The following is a 19,416-nucleotide window of genomic DNA, read 5'->3' as shown; positions in this document are numbered from 1 at the left end:
CCTCCTTTATGTGTTGTTTCCAATTGAGTAATAAGAGTTTATACTATACTTGTTTGAAGTACCATTAGTGGATCCTCTAACCTTGACATTTGTTTTTATCGTTGTTTAATCCTTACACTAATCTTCCATCTCAAAGTTCTCATTAATTTCTTCATCTTCTTCTTTTATTATTATTATTATTACTACTACTACTACTAGTGTTATTATTATTATTATTACTATTAATATTATTACTACTACTACTACTATTATTATTATTATTATTATTTACATTTTGTTATATATATCTTTGATCTTTTCATAAACTCAGTATATAGGCTGGAAACATGTGACCCGATCTTTTAGATCATTCTCAGGTATAACAACGCCACGTACTGAGTATTATTATTGTTGTTGTTGTTGTTGTTGTTGTTGTTGTTGTTATTGTTGTTGTCTTGTTATTTATAATTTATACAATTAACCTCTCTGTGGTTCGATCCCGGTCTTACCGGGTTATTTATTACTTCGACACTCCTGCACTTGGGAAGACATCAATCTTTTGGTCGTGTCATGCTCTGTTATGATTTTGGAATTATGCATTTGAATCCTCAGTATATCTTATCAATCATATGCCTACTTTTTTCCTTCAAAATCAATCTCTTTTTGAATGACTGTTTAATCGTACTCTTTATTGTGATTTTTTATGTACTTTTGGGTGTCTTTGTTTTCATTTTTTGCATCTATATCATGCTCATAAATTGGATTTTCATTAATCTTCATATGTGTTATTAGGTTACAGTCCCTCTCATCTTGGTTATCGTTGTCTTGATTTTGCATCTCAACGTATATATATCTCTCGTCATGTTCGTTTTCATGAAGGTATGTTTCCTTTTACAAAATCTGAACAGATAACCCACCCACCAGCCACTCTTTCCCAATCCACACACTTGCCCACCTTGATTACCCCTCTAAATTTTATCCTTGCTGAACTGCCAAACACCACACCTAACAAATACATCGCCCTTCTAGCTCCACCCACACAGCCCCACCATTCCCCACCCTTGCTTACTACCATACCAGTGCCACCCAACCCTGCCTCTATGTCACCATTTGCATGTTTCTATAATGATGATTATGCAGAAGCAGGTTCACCTCTTTAAAGTTACATAGTTTGGGGTATGTCACTGCAGCCACTTTTGATTCTGCGGCAGGTTCTCCTACATCTGTTGTTGTGAGCTTCGATCTTTCCATAGATTCTCCTGTAGGTTTGCAACTCTTTGTTGATCTCTCATTTTATCCTCTTCAGTAGTTCTCCAGTTTATATTCTCCTGCCCCTCGATCTACTACTCGTCAGCATCCAATGGTTCTTCACTCTTAGCTGCCAAAAACTGCACTCTTCATAGCGTCTATTGCTCCTTATTATTAGGGTAATGTCTTTTCCTATTTGTGAGCCCCTTACATTCTCTGATGCTGACAAGTATGAGGCATGGCATGGTGTTATACGCGATGAAATTCAGGCCTTATGCTTAAATAATACCTGGTCCTTGGTTCTCTTTTATCCTTCGATGAATGTTATTAGTTGCTGGTGGGTGTACATTATAAAGCATCATGTGGATGGCAGTGTTAAACGGTATAAGGCATGTTTAGTTGCTAGAGGCTTTACTCAACATTAAGGCATTGATTATTTTGAAACTTTTAGTCCAGTTGTTAAGCAAGCAACAATCAGTTAGTCTTCTCCATTGCGGTCTCATGTAATTGGAAGATTCATCAACTTGATAATCATAATGCCTTCCTCAATGATGTTCTTGTCAAAGAGGTCTACATGAAACAACCAACAAGTTTTGTTGACTTTTCTCTTCCCTCTCATGTGTGCCAGTTGCATAGGTCTTTATATGGTTTAAAACAAGCTCCACGGGCATGGTACACTTGTTTGAGTGATTTTCTACTTTTTATTGGCTTTCATGCCTCCAAGGTTAACACCTCCTTATTTATTTTATCTATTAGTGCTGATATCTTCTATCTTTTGGTTCATGTTGATGACATTTTGCTTACGGGTAGCAACTTTGCTATACTTCACCGCCTAATACAGTTACTAAGTTCAAAGTTCAAGCTTCGTGACTTAGACGCCGTTTATTATTTTTTGGGCATTGAGGTTTAGTCCACTACTATAGGTCTGATGTTACACCAGTATAAGTATGTTCTCGACATCCTCACTTAAACGAGTATGACCTCTTATAAACTGGTTGATACTCTTATCTCTATTTCTAAAGTCATCATACTATCAAATCTCTTGTTTTTCTAACCCAACATGGTTTCGTCAAATTATGAGTTCTCTTCAATATCTCATCTTTATGAGACTAGACATCTGCTTTGCCGTTAACAAACTCTGTCAATTTATGCATGCTCTTACATATTCTCATTGGGGTGCCGTTAAGCGCATTTTGCGTCATCTACGAGGTATGACCATCTATGGCTTACATATCACTCGCAGTTCCTCATTTGCTCCACATGGTTTTATAGATGCAGATTGGGCAGGTAGTACTGATGATCGTAAGTCTACGAGTGGTTATCTTGTCTTCTTTGGTCAGAAACCAATTTTATGGAAATCAGGCAAGCATCGCAGAGTTGCTCGCTCCTCCACCAAGGCTAAGTATATAGCCTTGGCAAATGGCAATGCTGAGGTTATCTGGCTTTAGTATCTATTGAGAGATCTGCATATTATTTCTAGCTCTGCTCCTACTATTTGGTGTGATAATCTAGACGCTACTTATCTGCAAATCCTATCTTTCATACTTGCACTAAACATGTTGAGGTTGACTAGCATTTTGTACGAGACAGGATTGCGGAGAAAGAGATTCAAATTCAGTTTATCCCCTCTCACAATCAACTTGTCGATGTTCTTACTAAGTTGCTTCCTACTACTCCGTTTACTACATTTTAATTTAAGCTTCAAGCTTATGCTTCACCCTCAGCTTGAGGGGGTATATTATAGAATCAATCTGTATAGAAAATATAGAAAATATTTTAGTCATACTCTTGTATTGTAATTTCTACCATTACTATTGTATATTGCCCTACACACACACACACACATATATATATAGAAAAGGTTGGCTAACCAATATGTCAAGCTTCCTAATTATTCTCAACTATCATATTTTATCTCCATTCTTCTTCTTTTTTCTATCTTTTTTGTTTTTGCAAGATTTTTTATTAATATTTTTTCACGATTTCATCTTTCAAGATTAAACTGCTTGGGAATTAAACTTCTTCATTGAACTTGGATCCAAAATTTCATGGGTTACGACTTTTAGAGATTAGACCAGGTTTAGGAGGTTTTCTTGGATTTGCCTGTCTTTTTTTCCTTTTTTAAGCTGACATTTTCATAATTTTTTTATTTTTTTTATAGTTTTGGCATGTTATTTTTTAAGGTTGCCTTTTATGAAGTTAGCTTCGGGTTCATTATTAAGACCACCGATTTTGAAGGTTAACATGAGTTCACTTTTGTTTTTTTATCCTTTTTTAAAATTAATCTATTTCAATTTTATCATTTAAACTTTTTTTTCTACTATTCTTTCTAAGATATTATAATATGGTCACGAGGTTTGTGAGTTCACTTGGTTTAACATGACCTTTTAAAAAAAAACTATTATTTTACAATATCACCCTTTAATATAGGGTCTGTAAAGCTAATCCAGATAGGCTAAGATCTTGGTTTTTTTTTACTTCTTTTCATGTTATTTTTGTTATCAGTTTATTTATTATTGTTCTTTTTTTTTTGTTCATAATTGTCGCACCCGACATCGCGGCGATCCTAAAAATTAATTCTCTTATTAATGAAAAAAAAAATAGATTTCTGGCATCTTGTTCTTTTAGGAAAAATATCTTGCTTAAGGAGTCGCCACCTAGTATTATGATCACTAGGAACCCTAATTGATCAACAGAGATTCTATGGCTTGGGATTGGTTACGTAAAATGAAAGATATTATCACCCTTAAACGTTCTGCCTAAGGCAGACTGCATTGTTGGTTTTGTCTTAAATTACTAAATGTTTATTAGTTTATGCTATGATGATTTGTTTACAATATTCCTGACTCTGACGCCAATGAATATTCGAGCTCGAATAATTCCAACTCTGGCGTTGGTAAAAATTCGTAGCTACGAAAAAAAATTAGATCAATATTTTTTTATTTCCTACTCTAGCACTAGTGCATAGATAAATAAAAATAAATTTATTTTTACGCATGCACATATATTTTTTTTATTTTTCTAGCTAAATAAAATAAAATACAACGAATAAAAATAATATAAATTTAAAATCGGTATTTTTATTCCTGACTCTGGCGTCTGTAAATAAACCAATAAATTTACATTATTTTTATTCATGCATACACATTTTTTATTTTTTTTTCTATGTTCTTTTATTTTTCTGTTTTTTATTTTTTTCTGTTTTTTTTATTATTTTTTTGGGCTGGGCTGGGTTGGACCCAGCAGGCCTAGCCAGGTCAGAAGCTTGACCCGACTAGCCATTTTTTTTAGTTTTTCTACAGGAGCATCAAGCATGTAATTAAAATGAACGGAGGGAAAGAGCAACTTACCTGGCGCTGCACTCGAAGATGAGGATGACGGTGATGGAGGGCTGGCCGGTTGATGCTATTTTCTCCTCCTCTGTTTTCCTCTTGGTGTTCCTATAGTCTTCCTTCTCTCTGCTCTCTTTTCTTTACTTTTATAGGTTCCTTCGTCTTCTCTGATCTCTCTCTCTCTCTACTGTGTTTGCTCTCTCCTCGTCTGTGCTCTCCATTTTTCTTTGTGTTCGTCCATTCAAGAGGTGGTGTAACCCGAGACAAGGCTGGTGCTCGTGCGTTGGCTGGCCAACGCTTCTCTCTGTTCTGTCTTCTCCAAGTCCCCTATTTTTTTTCTGCATTCTTCTTCTGTTTATTTATTTTTTTTGTCCTCTGTCCCCTCCTAGTTTTTCACTCGTTGCCTGCTTTTATGTATTCTTTGTTTTTCATTCGGGTTTGTTCACCTCTCTGTTTCTTTGAGAAGAAACCAGGGGAACGAACGTCTGCTCCTTTTCTTTTCCTTTAGTCTCCCCCGATTCTGTGGTTCCTCCCCCCTGGGTTTGGTTTCTGTCGTTCGTGGCTTTTCTTCTTTTTTTTTCCTTTCGGTTCTGCCCTTTTTTCTCCTCTGTCTCTGGTTTTTTCACTGTCTTTTCCCCCCCTTTCGTGGCTTTTTCTTCTCTGGTTTTTATCCCCCCCTTAGAATGCCATCGGTCGATCGTGCCTCTGTTTTAATGCAGGAGTAAAGGCCGTAGTTTTCTTCTTTTTTTTCGGGTGAAGAAGATGAATAGTGTTGAGGTTATTTTGCGTTTTGGTCCTTGATGTTTTGGAAGTTTTCAGTTCAGTCCTTAGATAAATTGCAATTGAAACCCTGCATCTCAGCACCATTTACACATTGGTCCTTGGGTTTTAATTTCTTGCAAATTTGACCAGAATCAGCCCTATACTTTGGTAGTTTTTCAATTACGTCCCTGATTTCATTAATTTAATTAAATCCAAAGTCCAATTAAGTCTAAAACTTATCAATTCTCCAGTTAAGCTCCTGATTGGATTAATTAAATTAATTTCAAGCTTAATTAAGTCCCAAAATTTATCAATTTTTCAATTTAACCCTTGATTGGATGAATTAAATATTTCAAGCTTAATTAAGTCCCAAAACTTATCAATTCTCCAATTAAACCCTTGATTGGATTAATTAAATTAATTACAAGCTCAATTAAGTCTTAAAATTTATAAACCCTTAATTGAATTAATTAAATTAATTCCAAGCTTAATTAGATTAATTCTAAAGTTTAATTAAACCTCAAAATTTCTAATCATGTTGTGCTTAACCCAAATTTTAATTTATTATTCATTTATTTCATTTTACTTGTTTTTTTCATCATTATTTTTTTTTCATCATTATTTTTTTATTCTTTTCAATAAATAAAATAATAATAATAATAATTAAAATAAAATGGTCAAAAATTGGGTTATGATAATAATATTTAAATTACCACTTGAGCTTGTAACTTGGATCTCAATTTTTTTTAACCTAGCATTTTCTCACGAAAGAAAGCCGGGAACAAATCTAGTGTATGCTAATTAATAAAAAATAATAATATGATGAATAAATCCATTTACGGATTTATGTACAAATCAAATCTCAAACTACATGGATTATGGTAAAGTTACGTAGCTTAGGAAGCCACACCCTAAGAATGGCAGAAAAGTTGTGTTAATAGTGAAATTACTTGACTTTCATGGTAGTTTAATTACGAGTCAAATTTTCTTTTTATCTTTTGGTAATAATTCTTGTAATATAATAATATCAAGAAACACTCTCTTCAATCTATATATGAACCCTAACAACAAGGGAATGAAATGTTATTCTTCCTGGACTTGCATATTTCCTTTTCATTTATCATTATGGTTTATAAATTAAAATTTAAGTTAAAGGTAAGTATCCTTAGAACAAATTTAGCAAGTGTGAAATAATTGTTAAAAATTGATGAGAAAATACTTTGTTTTTGTTTATTTATGAAATTTTAGGGGCATGTTTAGGAGCATGATTGTAGATGCTTTTTAAATAATATTTTTTTTATTTTTTAAAATTAGCGTATTACAATAATCTAAATATAAAAAAAATAATTTTAAATAAAAAAATAAAAAAATTTAAAATTTTTAAATTTTTTTAAAATGTAAAAGCAAATAAGGCTGTTTGAATTTATAAAAAGTTAGTAAAAAAAATAATTTATAATTAAAGAAAAAATTAAGCTTTTATTAGAGAGAAAAATTTTTTTGTTATTTTTAAAAAACATTCTCTTTTCTTTACAAAGAAAACACCTCATACAAGAAAACTGAGGTTGTTGTAAACATATATTTGAAAAAACAGATTCCATTAATCATAACACACAAATTCCAGCGAACCCAATCCTGCCCTTCTCTCTTTCTTACTCTGCCCTAATCCCCTCCCCTTCCTTTCACACTTCCCCTCTTTCCCTCCCTTTTCCTCCTTATTTCCCTCTCCCCCCCAAAAATACCCTAGGAGGGGAAGGAAAAAAAAACAAATCTCTCTCTCTCGCTTTCTCACTCCCTCTAATCCCTAAACCCCCCAAAAGAAACCCACCACTACCGCCGCCACCACAAGCCCTAATTCTTCACCACCATGGACGAGTCAACTCAATTCCAGCAATCTCAACTCGCTGCCATCCTCGCCGGCGATCCTTCTCAATTCGAAATCTTAATCTCTTCCCTTATGTCGTCCACTAATGAAACCCGATCTAAAAGAAACTAATCTCTTCCGCTTTTTTAAATTTCTGACAAGCACGACAATTTCTACTGCAAAGGACGGTGACTCCAGAGCTGAGAACTACAAGAAATTATCCAGTTAGGCTTTTCCAAAGAAATTATATAAGATAAGAAACCCAACTTTGAAATTTTCTGCCAACAAACATTCAAAATTAAGCACCCTTTTTCTCTTAGGAGTTCACCTGGCGGGCAGGTTAACCCACGGGTCATCGATCAACACCAACTATATTTTCAAAAAAAAAAAAACTTAAAATGATTTTATTTTGATTAAAAAACCAAACAGTTTTAAATCAATCTCAACTCAAATTAGACTTCGAGGTCAAGGATTGACCCTCGGTTTTCTGACTGCTCTTTTCCTTTCTCAAGATCCTTATTTCAGTTTAGAAGTCGGGAGAGTTGGTCCAACTATATATTGAACCCGGCCTCCTATCAAACAAAAATATTGGGCCTACCCGACACGACACAAGAAAAGGGAACCAAAGGCGGCAGTCGACAAAAAAAATGGGGACAGACATTCAATTCTGTTTTTGTTTTTATGTTACCAAGGAAAAACTTGAACCCGAGACATCCTCTTCAGGGAGAGGGATCGTGGGTGTGAGTTGTGAGCATTTGAGCTACAGTAAAGAAAAACACCAGAGGAACACACAGGCGCACGTAATGCAGGATTCACACACTCATGTTTCTAGCAAAAGAAGGAAGCAGAGTTTCCTCATTGCAAACCAGTGAACATGAAGGCCCTAAACTGTTTGAGAGTGAGGTGGAAGAGTTTGGTTCCATTGATAATACAATCACACCATCAAAAGAATGCTCAAGAAAACATATACCTTACAATTTTGAAAGGATTTCCCATTAGATAAGAATCGGGGCGCTTCTACATGTAAATGTCAGAAAAAGCTAATCCTTGAGTTTGTTATGTCGACATGGTTTCCGATCTTATATACTTGTACTTCTGTTCCTGGTTGAACCATCTTGCAGTTCTTGTCAAGCCTTCAAATAAGATGCACCTTAATGCAACAACCCCCTCTGGTAAGGCAGCATCAATCTTGTCCAACAACAGCACACAGCACCATGAGGAATGAAAAGATGCCATTCTAACTAGAAAAATGTGTATGAACCAATGACAAGCAGATACATATAAGCCAAATCCAAATGAACCTTATTATGAAAATTTGGAACTACAAACTTACTCGTTCTCGAGCTGTTGCATTGAACTTCTGCAGCAAGAAAGCCTTGGGATCCATTTGGCCAGGAGGCCTCCCAATTCCTAAGAAGAACGATAAGAGATTTGGCCTTTAGAAGGAAGTTAGGAAGCAAATAAATGCCAACTGAGGTTTCACACTAACCGATTCTTAGTCGAGCAAATTCTCTGTTCCCTCGAAATTGGTTGATCACACTCTTCAAACTGGTTAAAGAAAAGGAATAAAACATTATGCTCACACAATACATCCAAAAGCACAAAAAATGTTTGGAAAAATAAAATAAAACAGGGGTTAACCCTGAGCCATAAAAGGTCCACTGCTAATGCAGCCTACTGTAGTCACATCAACAGCAACATCAATATTGGCTGAGGAACCAGACTAAAAGCCTTAGGTAGGACTTAAAACTACTGCAAGAGCGCAAAAAGCAGTTGAAATAATAAAAAAAATAAAAAATTGCAAACAAATATTATTTCAAATGTACACAGGGCATGGCTTTATCACTCCATGATACTCTGTCCATCATTTCATTTTTAATTGAATTTTGGAGGTGGCACTGACATAGAGCTCATCAACCATTTCTATTTATCTCAAACGTGCTCTTTCAGTAAGAAATCGTACATTCCATACACAACTATCTGCAAATTCTAATCCTGGGAATAAATACACAAGACTTCACCGTCCATACCCTCTGTGGCATCCATGACCTCCTTTCTCTTGAAGTCGAAGCACTCCACATGGCAGCTCCATGTCGTCATGAAACTATAGTTGCACAACTTAGACAACATCAGTAAGGAAAAATACTTACATCATCCTTCAGTACCCAGTAAAGGGAAGAATAGTGGATAATGAGAGCAAACTTACCACAATAACACGATTAAGAGGTAGCTTATAGTAAGCAGCAAGCGGTCCTGCCTGCATTTGAACAGAAAAAAAATATACTACAAGTTATGTGAAGATTAATTAAATTCCTCCACACAAAAATTTTATATCCCTAGAAACTATTGATTACAGTCGAGACAAGCAATATCCATCAAAACTGAACCTTTTTTTAATTTATATCATGGAAAAAGAAAATTAGGTGGATGATTCACTCACCGATTCACCTCTCAGATTCATGTAAGTTTGAGGCTTCGCAAGAAGAACAGGCGCGTCACCAACAAACCCTGAAATTATCAAACCTGTATTAGTACTTCCACATAGATAAAGTTCATATCTTTTACAAAAAAAAGCAACGAAATGAACCACAAGGATATGCTTTGGGACAAAACCACCTTCTCCAAAAAGAGCTTTATACATAGAGGTATATTCATAGAAATCCCTAGTGACTCAGCAAATGCATCAATCATCTCAAAACCCACCTGCATCCATCCAAGTTTGAGTCAAAAAAATAGTAAAAGAAGCTAAATCTCATTGGGGTTCTTCGAGATTTTGATACATGCATTGTGTCGAGTTCCTTTGAATTTCTCGCCGGGATTTCCCAACCCAACAAAGAGCCAAGGCGATAGTGTTGTGGGAGCAGGAGTAGCAGCAGCAGTGCAAAAGCAGCGCCTTGAGACTCTATTCAACATCTCTCTTCGTAAAGGAGTGTCGGTGTCCTTTAAATTTGTTTTGCTTTGCGTTTAGAGAAATGGAAAAGAGTGATGAGACAAATTCGTTTAGGCAAATTGTTGAACAGTTGGTATGCACTTTGGTCACAAAAATATTCGAAAAAGGAAGATATTGAGAAAACGAGGTCGAAACTGCAGATACAAAATCCGGTTAATTTATCGGTCACAGGGGAAGAAGAAGGTTGCGTTTGAAGAGGGAGGGAGGGAGGGAGGGAGCCCGGCCCTAACTTCGCTGATTCTTTGCCCTTCTGCGATGGAGGCCAAGAGGCATGCCTGCCATTTTATGCCTGCGGTAGAACGCACCGTTTCCTCTCAATCAAATTCCCGCTCTCCCTTCCATCCAATCCTTTATTTATTTATTTTCTGTCTCATTCTAAAATCTCTATACAATGGAGGTATTCAATCCATTTATATTGAGATTAATAAAATTAGATTGATTGAGACTCAAATCTACTTCGATAAATAAATACCATTATTGGATACACGCTCCTTAAATCAACTTTATATATATTATTGTTTAGTGTTGAAAGATTGCTCTCGAGTCTCGACTCTTGGCAACGTTTAAGAACATAAAAAAAAAAAAATTAAAAAAAAAAAAAACAAAAAAACAAAAACAATGCATCTAGACTTATGCTCCTGGGGCTTGTATACAATTTTGTAGATGGGTTTTATGTTTACTAGCCTTCGTTCCCGCGATTCGTTGCAAAGATGGACTTTTTTGTGTATAAAAAATGATATACATGATTTGAAATTTAGTTAAAGACAAGATATAAAAAAACTCTTAATGATAAACTTGTAAATATACTAATTAGAATTGAGATGTTTCATTAAACTCGTGATTCAAATTATATAATTAAATTAATCTAATAAAAAAATCAAAAGAATTATAAAGTTTTTTTTTTAAAAAAAAAAACTCATTAACTTTTCAAACTCATAATCCAAGTTAGTGGACTTAGAGCACCTATTCTAAAAAAAAACATGAAGTTCAATTTTCAATTAATTAAAGGCCCGTTTGAAATTATGGTGGCGATTACGATTCAAAGTGCATTTTACTTAGAAATGCATTAAAATTATTATTTTTATTTTAAAAAAATTATTTTTGAGATCAGCACATCAAAATGATCAGAAAAATATTAAAGAAATAATATTTTTTTGCAAAAACAATTTGGGGGGGACATAGTTTTAACTATGTTCTCAAAAGGTCTCTAAGTATTGAAGGATAAATTTGAAAAAAAAATATACAAAATAATTTTAAAAAATAGTAATTAAAAGAAGGAGGATCAAAAATAAAAATAAAAAAATAAATTTTATGTTTAATTGAAAAAAAAATTAATTTAGTAAAAGGATAAAAGAAAAACTAAAAAGAATGAGGATCAAAATTGATATAAGAAATCAAAACAATTTTGTAATTAAAAGGTAAAATTGAAAAGAGTAATAACTTTTACAAAAGGGTTGAGGAAAAAAAAATTAAAAATTAAAACAACAATTTCTAAATTGAAAAATACAATGCCATGTCACTGTACAGAGATTCTGATTTGAATCCTTTGGTCATTCCATTGATAAAATTGTCTAAAAAAATTCACGTCATCACACCGTTGCAAATTTTTAAAAATCTATATAATTCATCGGCAATACAATCGATACATATCGACAAAATTAAAAATAAAATTATATTCATCGGTAAAAATTATTGCCAAAAATTTTTTGTCGACAATTCTATTCATTTTTGTTGATTTTCTAGTAGTACATGAACTAATCTTGTTGATGTAGTTAGGTTGATCTCCTCCTTAACCCAAGCGAATGAGTTAGTAATATTGAGCAATTTAAGATCCTGCAAAAGATAAAGATTAAGGCAAATTGAGTTGAGGTTCTAAAGATCATGAAAAACGGAAGAAAACATTGAGAATCAATCATTGATGATTGTACTCAAGATACCTTTGGAGAAGCCAAGTAATTAATATGAAAAAAAATAAATAAAAAAGTAATCCAAGCAAGTACACTTAGTTCTTGCAATTGCCCTCCATATTTAAAGTGCGTTTGATAACGAGATTGCGTCTGTGTTTTAACAAAACACAAATGCAACCTATTTGGTAAAAAAAAAAAAACAACAACTTATTATTCATGGATCCCACACTATTTTTACGTTCAAAACACTGGGGAAAGAAAAGCAAACGAATCCTGCTTCCTGCACCCTTCATGCTAATTAATTAGCATGAACAGTGGATAGTCATGCTCCACTTTTCATGATAATTAATTAGGATGAACAGTGAAGCATGGCTATCCACTTTAGCATGAACAGTGGAGCATGACCATCCACTGTTCTTGCTAATTAATCCATTATGTTCTTTTATTTGTTCAAAAAAGAAACGAAAGACTACTTTTGTAAACATTTTTTATTATGGTTAAAAGGAATAATGTAGCATGATATACTGTTCACGTGAACAGTGTAGCCAGCTACATTGTTCTGGTCGGACCGGTTTCGGGCGGACCTGTCCCAAGCTCAAAATACATTGAACCAAGTCCGACCCAGTAAAATAAAAAATAAAAATTATGTTTTATTTTTTAATTATGTTTTATTCAAAAAACTAGTGTTTAACATTATTTAATGACACTATATAAATTAGACAGAGATCGCTTGATGACGTAACATTTGTAGAATTTAATCGCAATTCTAAATTTTTTCCTGATTATATTTTACCTGATGTTGTTGCATACTTAAGAAATAAAAAAAACTATAGTCCTTGTCGGATGTATTTCATACGTGGTGGAATTGTAGATAATTTAATGGAATAATAAAAAATATTTTATATAAAATATTATTTATTTCATAATGTAATAACAATAGTTAAATCTATAATATTTAAATTAAAAACCATCAATATTAATAATATTTTTTTAAAAATTATTTTATAACCTTAATTTCAAAAGCATTATTAACCAAACACATTAAATTATTTTTTGCTCAACCTCAATTTTAACCACAGTTTTAACCAAACATATATTTTTTCAAACCAACCTCAACTAAAAATATTTTTTATAAAATAACTTTTTTAAAACCACAACCACAATAGTAACCGCAATACCAAATATACCTTTAGGGGCACTATGTATTGTTAATTTAATATAGTATGATGCGCGCGCACACTATGTATTGTTAATTTAATAAGAGGAAGGAATTCATCTTAATAAATAAACCCTATGTCAAAAACTTTCGCTAATATAACTCCAAAAATAATCTTCACGTCTTTTATGGCTTTGTATTAAAAAGACCAATACATATATAATAACATCACTTTAAATTAATACAATGCATTAGGTTGCACTTGGCTCTCCAAAAGAAGAAGAAGATCGGTGTCTTACTCGATCGGCGTGAGCTGTATTGGTTTACCTAATAAATACAATGCACTCAACTAAGTTACGTTTTTCACCGTTGATTATTATATGCATAACATAACTTTAATCTCTCTCTCGGTTGGTGTGGCTTTCGTAAGTTGTACGTTCACCGTTGATTATTATATGCATCAGGTCTTGCACTTTCCTCTCCAAAAAGAAGAAGAAGAAGAAGAAGAAAGAAGAGGAACAGTACCGTCTATTCTTAGTGTGAATTGTAAATAGATTTATTTATTTAATCTCTCATGGTGTTGGTCAATATTAGTCTATTCTTTCAGAAACTTGAGTACCAAATCAGCTAAATTCCTAAGCAACTTTTCATGGCATGGAATAATTTAGTTTTTATATACGCAAAAATTGGTCCATTTTCTTTCTTCAGGAAATGGTTCATTTATCCACATATATTTCATCGAACTCTAATTAAGTCTTCAATTTTATTCTTTTATTTTCAATTTCTAATACTTTAAATATAATAGTAGATATTTGAATATTATACGAAGGCATGCAGAGAGCACAAATCACCGGTGGGGTCAGCACAAAGATAAGACAACCCCGTGCCAGGTCCTCGAAGCGAAATTAACGAACAACTTTGTTTTTCTCGCAGGCCTAGTATAAAATAAAATCACCACCTCCATGAGTCCATGGTGTCGCACGTTAGCTCTTCAAACCGTACTGATCTCACAGGCAAAGTATTTAAGTGTTTTTGGCAGCGTGATAATAATTATTTTTTAAATAATTTTTTATATTAAAATAAATATTAATAATATTTTTTTTTAAAAAAATATTTTTTTTAGTGTATCAAAATAATTCAAAACATATAAATCATATTAAATTTTAATAAAAAAAATTTTAAAAAATATAATTTACACCGTGTCCCAAACATTATCTTTATCACTGAAACCAACATTTTGCAAAGTCCTCTATATTTCTAATTTTATATTAAAATAAAAAATAAATAAATCACTATATATGTGTTCTCGTGCGCTTTCGGTCGCATTTGCCTCTCCAGAGAGAAGAAGAAAATCATTGTCTTCCTCCGTGTGAATAATCTTGGTTCACAGATTACACCTAACTATAAATACAATGCCTTCAACAATTCCTTTGTTTGCTGCCCTGCCCCTGCGGGACTGGAGGAGGAGGAGAGTAAGTGCTATATAAATCTTGTGTCATTTAACAAAGTTGTTCATCGTCGATTATTATGGAGAGCTTAGCTTGTATCTCTCTGATCCCTTAGTTGGTGTTACTGCTAGATCCACTGATCTCCTTCCTCACTGTTCCCACTCCCTCGAGTGCTACCGATCTCCATCTCCCGCCTCATGTGTACTGCTCGAACGGAACTGTCACTAAGGAAATGCAGAAGCAAAGGAAGCGGGAAACTGATAGACGTTATCGAAAGAACAAGAAGGTAAATGCCAGTATCACGAGTAGTGCTCATCTTGAGGTTAAGAAATCCAAAGAAAGAAAGAGTACTCTTCCTCTTAATTTGTGTGAATTATTTTGGCTTATGCTGTGCATATTAATTTCACAATGGAAGCTAGTCCATTTCAGCTCTGCTATCTGTATATTCACTGTTTTCTTCTCCCCCACCAACCTCCTCCTTTTCTTTTATTATTCAAGCAGAGAGCAGTGCAAGAAACCAAGAACAAGCTGGCCATGACCATCATTGAAAATGAAAAATTCCGTCAAGAAATATTCCATCTTACAAGCCAGATAAAATTGATTTACCAAAGGGTAACTTCTTTTCTCTTTTCTTTTTTTTGCCTGATTACTAAGCCCATAAACCCAGCCTCCTTGTTTTACTTCTTCTTGGGTTTTTTTTTTTTGGGCAGTTCGAGACCATATATACTGAGCTGGAGAAAGAAATCGAATGCGTGAGGACTGAAAATGAACTCACCGAGTTCTTGTTGAATTCCGTCAAGAAACAGTTCTTGTATGAATATAATAATAACTGGACTGGGCTACAACTAAAACGCAATGACAAGGGAATTAACATGTATAAAAATTAAATACTCTACTCTTCTTCTTCTTTTTTTAAGCTTTTCCCCGAAACTAAAAATGCCCATCTTAAGAAACAGCGGGTAACTTTCTTCTTCTTTTCTCATGATTAGCTATTAAAACTTGTTTCTTTTAATTCTCAGCCCATTAACCCACCCTCCCTCCTTCTTTTAATCCTCCTTCGTGTTTTCTTTTTCTTTTCATTTTTTTGGCTGTTCGCTGCCATTTATGCTGAGTTCTCCCTTCCTTTGAACATGCTCCTTCTTTTGTGATTTGTTTTCTGTGACTTTTTTTACATTCACCATTGAAGCTAATACATAGTATTTAGAAAAGAGAATTAATTTTCAAGCAATTATTATATTTAATTGATTTTAAAAAAATATTCATTGACAAGCTCAAGCTTCATCAAAAAATTAACAAATATCAAAGTTGAACATTATGTTATAGCTCAATATAAGACTCTTCTAGATTTAAACTCAGTCTAATTTACACAACAACTAATAGACCCAAGCAAGTGTTTGATATTGTGATGAAGAGTACCTTTTAAAAATTATTTTTTTGCTTGATAAAAATATATTATATATATATTTTTTATTTTTAATATCAACACATTAAAATTATTAAAAAATACTAAAAAAATATATCAATTTAATATTTTTTAAAAAATATATATGCTTTTAAAACATACATATACGTGTTCCAAACATAAAAATAAACGGTATCTAAGCAGCCTCATATGAGGCTATCCATAACAACATCATTGTCAACTAAAGAACCAGGCTAATACCAACAGATTGTTGGCTTAGTGGTTGTTGGGGCAGCTCTCCTTCCTTCGAACTTCGGTTCGAGTCCTAGTGGGAGTGGGGCTGAAGAGTTTATTCCCTTCATGTCTCTATTGGGTCCTTCCTGTGCGGTATGTCTGTCACCCCCGCGATGCCTTACTTGCTCACTGAGCTTGTAGGATGTTCAGTGGGCCGTGGGATTAGTCGTAGTGCGCACAAGCTGGCCCAAACACCCACGTTAATAATAATAAAAAAAAGAACCAGGCTAATGATCGAGCCTTAGAGAATACTTGGTGAGACTTAAAAATGTGCCCGATATGCACTATCGTTGGTTCATGTCCTTTTACCAACTTAAAAAAAAAATATATTTGAATTATCTATAAAATATTTTTAAATTTTCTTATATCACCGTTTTAATTTATAAATAATTTATCAAATTACAAATATTTTTCAATCCCTTATAATTTTTTAATCTTTCAGATTTAATTTTCATTTTTTTATTGTTATTTATTTTTTATTTTAGATTATTTTTTAATTTTTACAATTTCATCCTCCTCAAATTCTTTTCTATCAAATTTTATCCATTTTCTTTTTTGTTATTATCTTTTTTATTTTTGCAAGTTTTTTTTTCTTAATATTTTTCCATGATTTCCTCCTTCAAAATAAAAATATAAAATTGCTTAGGAATTAAGTTTTTTTTATTAAGCTCAGGTTTAAAATTTCAAGGGTTACGAGTTTTAGGAATTATATTATATTTAGAAGGTTCACTCGGTTTTGCCTTTTTTTTTTTCTAATCCACGAAGAAGCGCGTGACAAATCTATTATATGCTACTAAATAAAAAATAATAATGTGATGAATAAATCCATTGAATTACAAGTCAAATCTCAAACTATATGGATTATGGTAAAGTTACGTAGCTCGGGAAGCCAAGCCCTAAGAATGGCAGAAAAGTTGTGTTAATAGTGAAATTACTTGACTGTCATGGTAGTTTAATTACGAGTCCATATTTATTTTTACCTTCTGGTAATAATTATTGTAATATAATAATATCAATAAGCACTCTCTTCAATCTATATATGAACCCTGACAACAAGGGAATAAAATGAGTTATATGATTTTGAAATCCATGGTGGGTCACCTCACCATCTCTCTAAATCATGTATCATGTCATGGTGCTACCATCATCTTCACACGTCATCACTCATAAACTCTCTGAAGAGTGCACTCAAAAGACTCAGCAAATAACTGAGGCAGGCTAGGTCTACATTATCATACTGTTCTACGTGGACTCCCATACAAATATTATTCTTCCCCGACTTACGTATTTCCTTTTCCATTATCATTACGGTGTATAAATTAAAGTTTATATTAAAGGTAAGTAACTTGTTTATAGTTTTGAAATCCGATCCGGTCTAATGATCGGATCATGGGCTAAATGGGTTGACCCGGTTCAACCCGGGTCAACCAAAAAAATTACAATCTTTGTGTTTAGTCGCTGTCATGTCTTACACAAAAATACCTAAAACTAAAATCTATCTCTATATGTCACTCTCCCAAATAAATCCAGCAGAGCCCCTTTCCTAGCTGGAATTCAACAATCCACCATTCCCTCGCCACAACAACTATAAACCTAGTCAATAGCAGTAATTCCCACAACAACCACGTAGCAGCTCCGCCACCACCATTCTATATTCTCTACCGGTTACAGTCTTTTTATCACCAAATCACAATATCTATTGCCCTTCTCACGTCACCCAAATCCTCTCCCCATAGTAGCCTTTACCAACAATCCATAAAAAAAAACCGAGTGACCAGCCACCACTTTAAACTCATAGTCTCTCCACCATGACTCTTCTCCTCCACCTCTCAGCTTTTTTACACACCCTCGCTCAGGGTATGGGCTTTTTCTATTAATAAAGTCCCGGCATGAACTCCCCTACTGATCTGACTCCAGCAGATTCTCGAGAAGCCAATTCTCTCTCTCAATCTACTTTTCCGACAATAGCTTTGAATGAATGAGCAACAAGTTTGATTCTAGCTATTCAAAGTCAAAGCAGAGAAAATAGAATATTCTATAGTTATATCCTTAAGAATCTCTCACTCCCCTCCCCTCTAATCTATTCTTATAAAGGCTAGAGAGAATTGTAACTGAGTTATAAAGCAAATGAAGAAAACAAACAGCACGCCACTGAGTTGTGAAGCAAAAAACAGCACAGTCTCTTGAATCTATAAAGAACAAAAAAAAAGGAAGCCAGGTCTCAGCCTGGTTTACCCGGGTCGACCGGGTTCCGCCGAGCCAACTCTCCTGCGGGTTTTTGACCGGTCCTAGGCCCAGGTCGGCAGGGTCCTGAGTCAACCCACTGGGCCAGTCCGAATTTCAAAACATTGACTTTATCCGACGCTTTTATAACAAATTTAGCAAGTATGAAATATTTGTTAAAAATCGATGAGAAAATACTTTATCTTCATTTATGAAATTTTATCATAGATTACATTAACTCTTGAGATTAATAGACATTTAGGTTTTAACCATGAGAGATGCAACTTAATTAGTTAGGTCTTGAGTTTGTTTTCTATAGGTCACAAGTTCGAGGCTCACGAACTTCATTATTATTGAATGTTTACATAATCGTTAACTTCAGGGTATATAAAATTAGTCGAGGTGCACGCAAACTACTTCGAACAATCAAGTGAATTAAAAAAACCAATAACCATTTAGATTTTATATGAGTGTATTGTTGAAATAATTTACATATATTCGAGATAAAATTATCTTAAATCAATCTTGATAAAAATAGAATATTTTTATTTTTTCATTAAAAAAAACTCATTTTTTTATATATTTTATGAACTTATAGAAAGTTAGTTCAAGAAAATGATCTATAGTAGATAAAAAAAACTAACCTTTTATGCTAGAAAAGTTTTTTTTTTTTTTTTTTTATCCTTGGAAAACACTTTATTTTTTTTAAAAACACCTTTTTTATATTATATATATAGTTATTTTTATAGTAAAAAAAATTGTAGTTGTTGTAAATATATAGTTAACGAGGTTAAATATCTATTATATTATATTTACAATATTTATATTATATATATATATAGTTATATTTTATA

The 19,416-nt window shown here is 33.3% G+C and overlaps 1 pseudogene; it reads right to left on the bottom strand.

The window, feature by feature from the left end:
* Nucleotides 1–8,007: 8,007 nt before the first annotated feature.
* LOC118032699 (peptidyl-tRNA hydrolase, mitochondrial-like) lies at nt 8,008–10,603 on the bottom strand (annotated as a pseudogene).
* Between the last annotated feature and the right edge of the window lie 8,813 nt (nt 10,604–19,416).

Source organism: Populus alba, chromosome 1, assembly GCF_005239225.2.
Source record: "Populus alba chromosome 1, ASM523922v2, whole genome shotgun sequence".
NCBI lineage: Eukaryota > Viridiplantae > Streptophyta > Magnoliopsida > Malpighiales > Salicaceae > Populus > Populus alba.
This window is presented reverse-complemented; position numbering and strand designations above follow the sequence as displayed.